The following is a 12085-nucleotide window of genomic DNA, read 5'->3' on the forward strand; positions in this document are numbered from 1 at the left end:
CCGCAGGACCGTCGGTTCCCAGGTTACATCCTCCTCCAGTGATTGTGCCTGCCTCTTCAATCTCCAGGTCTTAACAGGCACATCCTCCTCACCCACCTGCAACAGCATATCCTTGGCAGGGATGGGCAAAGCAGTCCAACACAAGGCTCCTTGCACAGGTCTGCAAGCTGAGCACCATGGCAGTGTGAGGTCTTCTCACTCCGCTGCCCTAGGCCCTGCCACACAGTGGCCCTAGTTTGCATCCCATTCCTATTCCTAATATCAAAGCAAAACAAAACCCTCAAGAGTGAATTTTCCCATGAGTATGTAGGGAACTGAGCACAAGGACACAGGGAATTATGCAAAGTCCTGACCACAGACATGGTAAGTATCATGATGAGGGGCCAAGAGACTTGTGGGGGAAAGTGAGATATCTGCACACCTTTTAAAGGTTGTCTTTAGGAACCTAAATCCTTAGGAACACAGTTATGCTTTTACACAACGAGATTTGCTCATAAACGTCAGTATTTGATATGTTGCAATTTAGTGTCATTGGCCATTAATTTCTAACATACTAAGTTTTCCTTTTAACATTTTTAATTTGGGGAGAGTAATGGTGCCAAAAGATGTGAAATTTTAAAGATTTTAACATCTCTGAGTTTTTCCTCATGACAACAAATTTGAGAACAGAAGAAACCATAAATATTAGACATAGTTATTTATTTATTTATTTAGAGACCTAGTCTCACACTGTCACCCAGGCTGCAGTGCAATGGTGCAATCTCTGCTCACTGCAACCTCCACTTCCTGGGTTCAGATGATTCTCCTGCCTCAGTCTCCCGAGTAGGTGGGATTATAGGTTCGTGCCACCATGTCCAGCTAATTTTTGTATTTTTAGTAGAGACAGGGTTTCACCGTGTTGGCCAGGCTGGTCTCGAATTCCTGACTTAGTGATGCACCCACCTTGGCCTCCCAAAGTGCTGGGGTTACAGGCATGAGTTACTGCACCTGGCTAGTTATATTTTAAAGCTACAGTTGTTATGTTTTCTGAACTTAATGTTTTTTACGGTGTCAAGTTTAGAAAGCCTCTTTCTCAGAAAAAAAAGGTGTATGGAGAAGGGGAAGGGAAAACGATAAAAACGTTTCCAGACATACTAAAGTCATCCTTTATACCGCCTATTAGTCTCATGTTTTAATCAGTCACTATCAGCCATTTCTGTTTTTTTCCAAGATTTCATTCCAACTCTTAACATCTTCAGATTTGCTCTGAATCAGTTCTTTCTTTTGAGCAAGGAAAACATAACGCAAAAGGAGTCCTGTGAGGCGTGGCATGGTGGCTCATACCTGTAATCCCAGCACTTTGTGAGCCTGAAGCGGGTGGATCACTTGAGGTTAGGAGTTTGAGACCAGCCTTAGCAAAATGGTGAAACCCCATCTCTACTAAAAATACAAAAATTTGCCAGGCCTGGTGGTGGGTGCCTATAATCCCAACTACGTGGGTTGAAGCAGAAGAAGTGCTTGAACCAGGGAGGTGGAGGTTGCAATGAGTTGGGATTGCACCATTGCACTCCAACCTGGGTGAAAGAGCAAGACTCCATCTCAAGAAAATAAAAAAGAGTCCTGTGAGACTCCAGAGAAGTTTACAGATGCCCGTACATTGCATCTCTTCCAAATGGTCCCCACCAGCTTAGACATGCTGGGGGACTCAACTACTCTGCTGAGGCCTCCCTCTTTTGCGGGATAGGATGTATGCAACTGGGAGCTGTGGAACCACCTCTAACAGGCCAGCTCACACTTTGCCTTGTGACCCTCCCTGACTTCTCCCTCTTGAAGAAGCGAGAATTAGCTGAATTAACCCCATTTCTCCTATATCCCCCTGCTCAAGGAGTTAAAATGGACTTGTGGTGAGAAAATCTTAGATCTCTGGTATTTAACCCCATAGGAATAAAAAACACAACTGCCAGCGTTTACTTTAGTTCCAGTCCTTTGGGTTATAGATGGATAGAAACACATCCACTAGCCAACTTCCATATCAACAGTCATCTGAAGCAGGGGTCCCTAACCCTCAGGTCATAGGCCTGTGCCAGTTCATGGCCTGTTAGGAACCAGGCCACCACAGCAGGAGGTGAGTGGTGGGCAAGCAAGCATTACTGCTGAGCTCTGCCTCCTGTCAGATTATCAGTGGCATTAGATTGACACAGGAGCGTGAACCCTATTGTAAACTGCACATGTGAGGGATCTAGGTTGCACACTCCTTATGAGAATCTAATCCCTGATGATCTGACACACACCCCTTATGAGAATCTAATGCCTGATGATCTGAGATGGAACAGTTTCATCCTGAAACCATTCCCACCCAACTGGTCTGTGGGAAAATTGTCTTCCACGAAACTGGTTCCTGGTGCCAAAAAGGTTGGGGACTGCCAATCTAAAGGGAACACACAAATTAATGACTCTTGGCGGAGCACAGTGGCTCATGCCTATAATCCCAGCACTTCATTTGCAAGGCTGAGGTGGGAGGATCCCTTGAGGCCAGGAGTTCAAGACCAGCCTGGGCAACTTAGTAAGATCCTATCTTTAAAAAGTTAAAAATTAGCTGGATGTGGGGTGCACACCTGTGACCCTAGGTATTTGAGAAGCTGAGGTGGGAGGATTACTTGAGCCTGGGAGATCAAAGCTGCAATGAGCCATGATCATATCACTGCACTCCAGCCTGGGCTACTAAGCAAGACCCTGTCTCCAAAAACAAACAAAAAAAGAACTCTTTCATTTTCTTTTTTTTGAGACAGGGTTTCACTCTGTCACTCAGGCTGGAGTGCAGTGGCATGATCAGGGCTTATTGCACCCTCAATATCCCAGACTCAAGTGATCCTCCTACCTCAGACCTCCAAGTAGCTGGAACTACAAGTGTCCATCACCACGCCTGGCTATTTTTTGTATTTTTAGAACTACAGAAAGGGTTTTGCCATGTTGCCCAGACTGGTCTCAAACTCCTGGGCTTAAGTGATCCACCTGCCTTGGCCTTTCAAAGTGCTGGCCTTGTACCATAAAACCTATGCTTGGTATACAGGAATGGTGTCATGGTAAATGGAGTCTCCTGGATGATATGCACATTTTCTTTCATAAGCTAATTTCTTGGCCACCTCCCTTCTCTCTTTGTCTTACAGAGTGAAGAATGATGTCCTTGTGAAAGTTCAGGTATAGGTGGGCTGAGTGTGGAGTGGGAGGGTAGAGCCAGCCCAAGGGAAAAGGGCAGAATGCTGGGTCAGGAGTTTGATGCATTTCCCCTATTATTAGCATTAAAATAGGAGCTGCCTTGTTGATAACTATTGGCTCTAAAGCACTTAGTTATACCTAAGTTATATCAGGTCTCAACTGAATGTATGTTCCTGTGAGGCTCTTCCTAGTTACAGTTAGTATTTCGTAATATTGTGAGATTATTTTTGGTAGGTAGAAAGGGGATTGCCTAGATGCTAACGGCGCCTCAGTCTATGAACTGGGAGTGCTAGCACATGAATGGGGGTAATGATGGGAAGTAGCCACATTCCCATTTTTAACCCCTGCCTCTCCCATTATCAGCTTCCTCCTTACGTGCTTCAGGAATTGCCTGGGCACTCCATTTTTCTGGAGTTTCAGGGAAGACCTTAGACAGCTGCTTGTTATAACGATTTAGGTTTTCCAGGGGAATCTGGCCTCTCTTTGCACCAATCTGGTGGATGATTCGGACTTCATCTGTGAACACAGATGAACACTTTCTTCCTGGGTTCGCAATCACCAGGATCAGACCCAACTTCCTTTTAGGCTAATCTAAGCCCCTAGGATCCATGACTAACATCTCTGGGGCATCCTTTGAAGGTGACCGTTGCTTAGAAATATCACAGTGATAAGTCACCATAGTGTCTGTGGGAAAAAAAAATGTCATAGTTAGTTGCCTCATGAGAGGTCTGGGAGCCAAGGATGGTGCTTTCTTTCCTAAGGCAGAACCCATGGCCAGGTGCCGTGGCTCACACCTGTAATCTCAGCACTTTGGGATGCTGAGGCGGGTGGATCACTTGCAGTCAGGAGTTCGAGACCAGCCTGGGCAACATTGTGAGACCCTGTCTCTACAAAAACTACAAAAATTAGCTGGGTGCAACTACTCAGGAGGCTGAGGCAGGAGCATCTATTGAGCCTAGGAGGTGGCGGTTGCAGTGAAGATAGCACCACTGCACTCCAGCATAGGCAATAGGAGTGAAACCCTGTTTAAAAAAAAAAGGATAGAACCTATATAACCACTTAGAGGCCTTATCCCTTATGAAAAGCAAGATACTAAAAAAGAGGCACCTATTGATTCCATGAGTCATGAATCCTTCGAGTAGTTTTGTTAAACACTTTGAGAAGCCTTTCAGCTGCAGCAGTTTAAGAACAAGATGGGGCTTGGGAAGAAGAAACAGCTTGGAACACGAAGACCTAGATCAGGTATCCTGGAAGCCCAGGCATCTACAGGACAGCAGCAAGGAAGGGGAAGATGGTGAACATTTACTGAACACCTTAGACAGTGGGCAAGAAGCATTACAGGTGCTTTCTCATCTACTCAAAGTGCATTTTTGTTAGTATCATTTCACAGATAAGGTACTTATGGATCAGAGGGATTATATAATTTACCGAAAGTTACTAAAAAATACTGAGCCAGGATTTAAACTCAAATGTGCCTGACTCCAAAGCCCTAATTTTTTCCAACATAGCACATTGGTGGGAGAATATTTCAAAGTGAGAGAAGGGAGAAGGGTGGACAGAGAAGAGACTGGTTTTTCCCAAAGTCTTGCCTACTTTACAGTTCCATCCTTCATTGCCTCTTCAATAAGATGGAGGGACAGAGAAAGCAGGGAGAGAGCAGTTCCCTCCCTATTAGATAACATTCCCAACCCGATGCCTGTGCTAGTATGGGTGCTGGGTCATGAACATGAAAACCAGGGTCATCCAGGGCCTCTTGTCCATACCCACAACTGTTTCTAGCCCCCAGTGACCTTCTCTGCCCCTACCACAAGGGCCCAGCTCTATTACCAAAGTAAATCTCCTGTTCAAAGGTGTTGTCTGTGGAGTAGGAAAACTTTCCAGCTTGGGGATTCATCTGGCGAAAATAGCTCTGGTTTTGGGGCTGGGAGATGCTCATCTTTTCATGGAGATCCTCAGTGGTCTTGTTGCTGGGCATGATTTCAACTGTCTCTGCTTGTGGGAAGTAACTGGGCAACCTTGGCAAGGGTGAGAAAGGAGGGAAAAGTAGGAAAGCATAGAAGGTGGATCCCCCTTTCCATTAGATCCACAGCTCATTTCCTTTCCTGTTTAAGCTCAGCTCCTACACACGTGAACATTGCAGAACACCTATGTTTAACTTTTAGCCATGTCCCCATGGTGCCAGTTGAATGCGGAGCTGCCAGAAGGGCCTGTCTACAGCCGCCCTGCCCAGCTCCTGAAGGATCCACACCTGCAGCCACCAGGCAGCATGGTAGAGTGGCTGTGCTCCAGCATAACTCTTTTTTAACATTTGTGCCCTTAGAGGCTGCATGGCCTTGGGGAAGGGAACCCACCTCCTACGTCATCTCACCCTGTCTATTCTGTGTGTGGTTATTTAATGTCCATCCACCTGGTGGACAGGCTGTAAGCTCCTTAAAGGTGCATGTCTATGTCTGTTGCTTTTACATTGTATCCCCAGCACTTTGCAGAGTACATGGAAAGTAGCAAGAACATAGTTTATGTTTGTCTAACAGATGAATAAATGGATTTCCACTTGTTTTTAGTTCACTCTTGGGAATCAGGGATAGTGTAATAGCTCATCTTCCCTCTAGCTATAAATGAGACGGAAGCAATCTGAGAAACACGTACTCATCTTTTTCTCTCAGGTTGTCTGGTTCTCTGTCCTGTAGCTAGTCAGTTTTTGAGTCAGTGACACCCTGGTTCCTTATTCAGAGTGAGGCAGGACCACTCAGTGCTATGAGGTTCTTGCCTTCCTCACTCCACCAAGGATATATTTTTGGGAGCACCTGGATGGTAACTAGACCAGCAGTCTGATGGCTAAGTCTGCTGGAGAAGGGTGGGAACCTGCTAGCATCCTATAAGGCATAGGGCAGCTCCCACAACAAAAATTATCCAACCCGAAATGTCAGCAGTGCAGACCGAGAAACCTTACTTTGCAGAGCTCTCAGAGGGCAGGCTGCTGGTGGAGAACATGAGGTTGATGGGAGAGTGCATTCCGAAATGGAAAGTGTGAGTCCACCTGGACTTCACAGGCTCTCTAGGTCACCAGTAGCAGAGGCTCCCAAGATTACCAATATTCTTTCTTGCCGGGAAGAAGGTGGTCTTTCCTTACATATGTGAAAAAGTGTAGGCATGGAAGGAAGCCAGAAGGAAAACCCAAAAGTGTTAACAGTGATGACACTCAGATAGAAAGGCTGCGATGTACCTTACAGAGAAAATATGTGTGTTAAATAAGGCAGGTGACCTTTTCTTACTTCTGTTTTTCTGCACTTTTCAATTTTTCTATAATGAGCATTTATGGCTTCTATAATTGGAGGAAAGCAAGAACAGGGGCTCAGAGAGGTTAGTTAATTAGGCCACGGGAGCACTTGCTGTATATTCACAGATAGGTAGTTGGGACTCAGATAGGGACAAGGATCTTTTTCTGGAACCTGAAGCCCAGGGAGGGAGGATGCTTAGTGATAGTTTTTATTGATCTTCTCACTCACCCTCCTGACCCTCCCTGGAAGAGAAATGTGGGTGAGGTTGCTGTAGCATTGTAATTGCTCTGTGTTCCACCCACACTCAGGGTGGGAGGGAGATTCTGAAGTGTTGTGTTTCTTGTGAGCTAGTCAAAGGCGATTAATTCATGTGGTATATACTGTGGATGGGACTGGCTATGTAGTTTGCAGTGCCCAGTGCAAAATGAAAATGTGGGAGTCTCCAGTATGTTAAAAAACTGCTAAGAATTTCAAGACAGTGGCAGCAGAAATTGAAGTCAAGGACAGAGTCTTTCTAAATGTGGGGTCTTGAGGGACTGTCTAGGTTTTTTTCCTGTGAAACTGGCCCTGCCTGTGGACACTTCCACTGGACCCCTGTAAGCCATGCCCAGGGAAGGGATGGAAAGGGAGGCTTAGAAGGCTGTGACAGATGGACAGATGGGCCTGCAGGAGAGCAGTAGAGGAGAGATTCCCATTGGTGGCCCCATCTCTGTGGCAAGTCTGAAATCCAAAATGGGTCCTATTTGAGACGTTAAAGAGTCAGGAGTTGCAACTTCTGTTCTCTGTACTGTGCAAACATTAATGAATTTCCCCTCTTCTCCCCTCCCCTTCCCCTTCCGTCCCTGCCTTTCCTTCCCTCCCCCATCTCCTCCCTCCCCTCCCCTATCCTCCCTCCCCTCCCTTCCCCTCCTCTCCCCCCTTCCCTCCCCCTCCCCCTCCTCTGCCCTCCCCCTCCCCTCCACTTTGCCTCCCCTTCCCTTCCTTTCACCCCCACTTCTCCCTCCCCTACCCCCTCCCCTTCCCCTTCCTCTCCCCTCCTCTCCTTCCGTCCCTCCCTCCCCTCCACTTTCCTCCCTCCCCTCCTCTACTGTCTCAGTTTCTTTATTTCCACAATGAGGGGGATGGAGTTGATCTGTAGTGTCTCTGTTAACTCTAAAAAAATTCTGTGATTTGGACTTTCTGTGCTCATGTAGCCCGTGTGACAACAGCTACAAATGTGTTTCATGAGGTCTTGAGTTGAGCAGCTTCTTTAAAGGTGTAGGTCAGGGTTGTTACGCAGAAATATCATGGTGACATTGGGGATGATGATAGTGGCTAAAAGATGTTGAGAGAGACAGTGCAAGAGAGGAAAGCATCTTCACCCTGGACCCTAATATGGAGTCACCTTTGACTAGCCAGCAAGAAAGACAAAACTTTAACTCTCCCTCTCTTATGTTGAATGTGGGTGGAACACAGTGATTCTGAAGCTGCAGAGAGTGGGAAACCATCCCCAGGGAAACGAAACACCAAGAGCAAGTTGTGTTGGAGGAAGCAACCCTTCGCATTAATTACAGTTGCATAAAGTACTTGGTAGGTCGGGTGAATTTTTGTATTACAATGTTGGCAGAGATTTCCTATGAAATTCTGGCAAGTCACAGTATGGACCCCGATTTTAAAGGAAGCTGTAGCCCTGTAGAGAAGAGGTGGAAAAAGAACAGAATGGGATAGTCAGTTTAGAGTTTTTACTGGTTCCTTAAGTGGAAGGACTGAAAATTAACATCAGGACCCTGCTGTTTGTTTAGTGTGTACATATCAATACTCAGTTTCACGCACTTCTCATTTTCAGTCTTGTTTTGTTGTCTTCACGATGTCTGTCTGGTGCTGATGAGCTCTTCCAGGCATTGTTCTAGAGGTGTATTCAGAACAGCTGGTTGAGATTCTGTTTTGCAGAGGGACAAGGTTATGGGTGTGAGACACATTGAATTTGCAAATCAAATTTATGAGGTGCTTTGATGACATTTTATGTGAAGATAAAGCAAAAGAAAAGCCTCAAGCTGTGATGCAGAGAAACGTGAGAAGAGTGATTTATGTGAGGAAATAGGAATTTGCAGGGCGGTTTTGCTTGGCTATGTGAATACATTTTTTCATCAATATTTGGAATTTCGTGTAAAAAAATTTGTTAATGGCCAGGTGCGGTGGCTCATGCCTGAAACCTCTTTGGAAGCTCTTTGGAACGCCAAGGTGGGAGGATGGCTTGAGGTCAGGCATTTGAGACCAGTCTGGGCAACATAGCAAGACCCTGTCTCTACAAAAAAACTAACCGTGTGTGGTGGTGTGTATCTATAGTTCCAGCTAGTGGGGAGGCTGAGGTGGGACCATCACTTGAGCCCAGGAGTTAGAGGCTGCAGTGAGCTATGATCCCACAACTTCAGTCTAGCCTGGGTGACAGGGCAAGACACTGTCAAAAAAAATGTGTTTGTAATACTTTAAAATTTTCTGTTTTCGAAAAGTAATTTTTTTTTTTGAGACAGAGTCTCACTCCCTCAACAGGCGCCAGGCTGGAGTGCAATGGTACAACCTCGGCTCACTGCAACCTCCGCCTCTCGGGTTCAAGCAATTCTCCTGCCTCAGCCTCCTGAGTAGCTGGGACTACAGGCATGTGCCACCACGCCCAGCTAATTTTTTTGTATTTTTAATAGAGACGGGGTTTTCACCATGTTGGCCAGGATGGTCTCAATCTCTTGACCTCGTGATCTGCCCACCTCGGCCTCCCAAAGTGCTGGGATTACAGGCCTGAGCCACCGTGCCTGGCCAAGATTTTTCTTGTTGTTCTTATTCACTTGGCCAGTCCAAAGGTCCTTTTCATTGTCACTGTGTGGACCAGTGTTTCTCCTCCCATTTCCTGTGATGCATGTATGTTTTGGGTCAACAATCCTGCAGTGATCTCTTTTCTTTAGTTTTAATGTAATTTTTCCTCTTGCATGCCACTTTCAGGTTTTCTCATAGAAGTACTGGGAAAGGATTGTCATATTTAAATGCATGTATGTTTGAGACAGAGTCTTGCTCTGTTGCCTAGGCTGGAGTGCAGTGGCATGATCTTGGCTCACTGTAATCACTGCCTCCTGGGTTCAAGTGATTCTTGTGTTTCAGCGTCCTGAGTAGCTGAGACTACAGGTGTGTACCAGCATTCCTGCCTAAGTTTTGTATTTTTTTGATAGAGACAAGGTTTCACCATGTTGGCCAGGCTGGTCTTGAACTCTTGGCCTCAAGTGATCAGCCCGCTTTGACCTCCCAAAGTTCTGGGATTATAGGCATGAGCCACTGAGCCTGGTCTTTATATTTAACTTAAAACCTTTTTAAAATGTATTTACTTGTGAGACGGTGATCTCACTCGGTTGCCTAGGCTGGTCTCAAACTCCTGGGCTCAAGCAACTGTCCTGCCTTGGCCTCCAAAGTGCAAAGATTAAAAGTGTGAGCCACCACGCCCAGCCCATATTTAACGCTTGACCCCAATTTTTCTCTTTCCTTTAGGATGGAAAAATAATACATGCCAAAAGAAATTTGAGGAACAAATTCAGGTAAGTTTGGTGGTTCTGACATTACTGTGGAATTAAAAGATCACTAAACGCAGTCTAAGATTTAAGACTTGCTGGTGGAAAGAAAACAGATATTTTCATCTTTTTTAGGTCCTGAAGTTCAAAGGATGAATTCAATTACATTGTAATTACAAAGGATGAAAATCATTTGTAATTGAAAGCATCTGTGAGATGGTAGAAGCCACAGACTCACAGCTGGAAGGGAATTTTAACAGGTTATCCTATTCGGTTTCTGTCTTTGGTCGGACAAGACACCAACATCTCCATTTACCTGGTCAGAAAGTCCAGGCCCACATAAACTAGGTGGTATATACACAGGTGCGCATGAAGAGAGTGGGTCTGCTTTGTTGAAGGTTATTTAGGTGAGGCTGATAGACTGCAAAGATGGCACCAGTGATCTATCCCTGGGTGCACATTCTGTTTCTTCCATCAGTGGCTAGGAATTTGAGGGATTGTTTCCTGTCCCCTTGGCTGGGCAGGCTCTGTGACATCTTTTGACTGATAGAATGTGCTTGGAGTGATACAGCGTGACTTCTCGGCCCAGCCCTTCAGAGACCTTGTGGCTTCTCTTTGGGCCATCTTTTTATTTACCTATTTATTTATTTGTTTGTTTTGAGAATGGTGTCACTGTACCACCCAGGCTGGAATGCAGTGGCACAAGACATAGCTCGCTGCAGCCTTGATCTCCCGGGATCAAATGATTCTCCCACCTCAGCTAACTGAGTAGCTGGGACTATAGGCATGTGCCACCATGCCCAGCAAATTTTTGTATCTTTTGTAGAGATGGTACTTCATCGCGTTGCCTAGGCTGGTCTCTAAGTGCTGGGATCAAGTGATCTGCCCCCCTTGGCCTTCTGAAGTGCTGGGATTACAGGCATGAGCCATTGCTCCCGGTCTGGGCCACCTTGAGATCCAGTTGCAGTGTCAAGAAGCTAAGTGAAGTCAACCCACAGAATCATAAGAAATAATAAATCATTGTTTTAAGCCACCAAATTCTGGTGTAGTTCGTTATGCAGCCATAGATAACCAAATGTTACGGTCAAGTATCATATGGAAACTTACGAATTTTGGGGTTCCTTCTCTATGTAATCCTGCTGAAGTTTCTGTCAGTTAGAGGAGTCCCCTCTAATAATAGTATTGATAGTAGCAGTGATAACGACAACGAATGTCAGTCATGACACAGAGTTAGGACTTGACAGGTATGGAGTTTGTAGCAAGATGAAGATCAGGAAAATAAATGACATTGCATTTTTGTAAACGAGAGCCGCACACCTACGCTATTTACTTCCTCAAGGCTGAGATAGGTCAATGAAACAGTCCTCCAGTCTTCCTTAGGAAATGTATGAATCAGCATTTACCCTCCCCTGGAGGAACGCAGGAGCTGCGCACTTCTGGGATCTCAGGAGGGCTTGTGGGAAGAGTGGAACTGGGCTGGAGTCAGGGTTTCTGGGCTGACTCCAGATTTTCTCCGGCTCTCCTCACCTGTGATGGCTGGAGAGTATCTGAAGACGACAGGTGACTCCAGGACCTACGGCTCCCTCCTTAGGAGCGGAATGGGGGACCAGTTTGCACACAAGTGATGGTGGGAGCGTGGGCTGTCTAGCACATGGCTTAGTGAGCAGGATTTGAGATAGTCACCCCACTTTCTGGTGGTGCAGACCCCTACTCCCAGTGACACGAGATGGTTGGACCTGCGGCTCATTTACTGCCTTAATCCCAATCTTTTTGGGCCAGTTTTAATGAGCACCCAAGCAGAAATGCCTTTGACTCCTGGACTGTGAATAACCATTATTAGTACAGGGGCCAGCTGCTTGCCGTAGAACCTTGCATATTTCCATATTAATAACACCATAAACTCTCCCAAAATGACATCTCAACCACTTGAAATGCAGAGGCTCGCTTCTGCACACTCAGGGGCTGAGAATGGGGCCAGTGAGCTCTGGGAGGAGCAGCGCAGCAGGCCCTGCCCAGGAGCCCAGGGTCTGAGTCCACATTCCCCATGCCCAGCTCCCTTCTCTCCCATGTGTGTCCCCATGG

At 46.1% G+C, this 12085-nt stretch overlaps 1 long non-coding RNA gene across 1 annotated transcript in view; it reads left to right on the top strand.

The window, feature by feature from the left end:
* The window catches only part of LOC128932399 (uncharacterized), a 31970-nt gene extending 21390 nt beyond the window's left edge, over nucleotides 1–10580 (top strand). The window contains exons 2-3 of the long non-coding RNA XR_008482202.2: nucleotides 9984–10030; nucleotides 10139–10580. This is a non-coding gene — a long non-coding RNA (uncharacterized LOC128932399). The remainder of the gene's footprint in view (nucleotides 1–9983; nucleotides 10031–10138) is intronic.
* The last annotated feature ends 1505 nt before the right edge of the window (nucleotides 10581–12085 follow it).

The sequence above is a fragment of the Callithrix jacchus genome, chromosome 6 (genome assembly GCF_049354715.1).
Source record: "Callithrix jacchus isolate 240 chromosome 6, calJac240_pri, whole genome shotgun sequence".
Classification (NCBI taxonomy): domain Eukaryota; kingdom Metazoa; phylum Chordata; class Mammalia; order Primates; family Cebidae; genus Callithrix; species Callithrix jacchus.